Genomic DNA, 2,303 nt, shown 5'->3' on the forward strand with positions numbered 1-2,303 from the left:
TCAGCCATAAGCCCTTAGTCCATGCCCGAGCCTCTCCTTCGGTTTGGGATTGAGTTAGCTAGGGCTGTCTGATCGTGCATCTTCCTTACTGCCTTAGTAGAGCATTCTATCATAGGCTGCATAGAGCGCATTCAGTCTTTGAATCAAAGGACTCTCTCTAGAGACGAGAATCTCTATCTAGCTTGGGAGCACCTTTTATGTAAGCCATAAGATAAGGAGTAAGTCTTATTCAGACTTCATCCCAAGTTCTGAGGTTAAAGTAAGGATCTCATTCTTGCTATGGATGAGCAACCTAGAGATTCCTAAGAAAGAATCATTCTATCTACCTTCCACTCTTCCTTTCCTTAGAACCTTAGAAGAATCCCGCCTACACTCCTCCCTAGCTTATGGGAGGTGACCAATGTTGGAAATTCATTTCAGGCTGTAAGGCGAAAGACGCGGATAGGAAAAAAGTCTTCTTTTGCGATTAGACCAGAAGGGAAAGGTCGAAGCTCAAGATCTCAGGCTTAAGAGTCAGCACCTGCAACTACCTTTCCTTTTATCCTCATCTTGACTTATGTCTCATTAACCATGACCACTTGCTGCTAAGGCTTTTTGACTTTCTTACATTCGCCATCTCGTGAGTAGCTGTCACTGGTCTGGGTCAGATTCTGAGGTATACCGATAGAATACAAAAAAGAAAACCTATATGGGGAGCAATCCCCAATGGCTGGGCTTAGTAAGCCCATAGCTGATCACTTAAGATCTTCAAATTCATTTTCTATTATTTGATTAGTTAGCCGCAGGAGCACCTCTTCTGGTTTTCCACCCATTTACGTGGGTGGATTGCATAGGGAGACTACTCCGGTCTCTTTCTCCTCTTTGGTAAAGAGGATTCAGAGAGACTCTTCGTTTACTGTGAAGAGTGCCATCCAATGACCTATCCATGCGGTAGGCATAATGGTGAGGGGGGCCGCTGGGACAATCAGACCTCTGGTCCACCTGAAAAGGTGTGCCACGTCTTGATCCCTTATTATCTTTTCTTCTGTCAGGAATTATATAACACAATGAAATTCAAAGTGCTAATACAAAACCTTAAGTCGATTAGATATAGCGTCCCTTGGCAGAGGTTAGCATATTCCCTCGGTTAGCATATTCCCTTATTCGGAAGGGGATTTTGCTAATCCTGGATCAGGTAACAAAGGAGAGTTGTATATCTCTACATTTGTTCCTTCGTTCTGTGTACAGATTAGGCCGAAAGTCGGGGTGGTTACATTGTGCTTTGTATTTAAAGCAGTGTAATTCATCCTTGCGGATTGCCTATGGGGGTGAGTTTAATCGCTCACTTCCTTTATCTGTACCAGTTTCACTGACTGGTTCTGGATATCCACGGATAATCCCTCGTCATATTCGCATGAAAATGTATTTGACATTCCTTTCTTTCTTTAGTATTATTGAAAGGGGGAAGACTATAAAGGCTTCACTTTTCCGCACTATTAGTAGTCCAGTGGAAGATATCGATAAAGTTGTCACGTGGATTGGTCTTCTAAAACCAACCCTCCGTGACCTCTTGAACCGGTATTGTCCAGATCTCCCTCTTCTTCCCCTTTACCAGGGAATGAGATGGAAACCATCCTGGAAAGCGCTTCCCACCTATCATTCTCTACCACAATTGTGGACAATTTTCCCTAGTCTGCGAGACTTTCGTCTCCTTATGTCGCTCAGACTATGGAATTGGCTGCTTATTCCTCCCTAATGGAATTTATTCATAAGGAGGGTCAGCAGTGGAGTTCTGGGATATTGTTTCCTCATAGGGTGAGATACCCCTTTGATATAAACAATAAGCTCTTTTCGGGGACCGATCTAGATTATTTTTAGTCTAGAATTTGTCCTTACCTGCCTAAGTGGCACCCTGCAATGGGTCCACCTATGACAGGGCGGTTGGCTCAGACAGTCGAAGGAGGGGGTAAGCGGAGAATATTCGCCATTGGGAACTGGGTAAACCAGCGTCTGTTGACTCCAGTTCATGACTGGTTAGCCAAAGTCTTAAGGTTGATCAGCATGGATGGGACGTTTAATCAGATTGCTCCGATTACCCGGTTGAGAGGATCAAAGATTCACTATTGCTTTGACTTGACAGCTGCCACCTTGTCTTAATGTTTGAAGTGATGGTTATACTCTTTGATCGCTCTTTTGCATCAGCTGTAGTGAATTCAGCTTTGGCATGCAATTTGTTCTTTATAAATTTATTAAACCTATAGGAGATATGGGAAAATACACCTATAACGCCCTGCACCCTTTAGAGAAATAATACATGGCCTCCT

The sequence above is a fragment of the Primulina tabacum genome, unplaced genomic scaffold, assembly GCF_025594145.1.
Source record: "Primulina tabacum isolate GXHZ01 unplaced genomic scaffold, ASM2559414v2 Contig446, whole genome shotgun sequence".
NCBI lineage: Eukaryota > Viridiplantae > Streptophyta > Magnoliopsida > Lamiales > Gesneriaceae > Primulina > Primulina tabacum.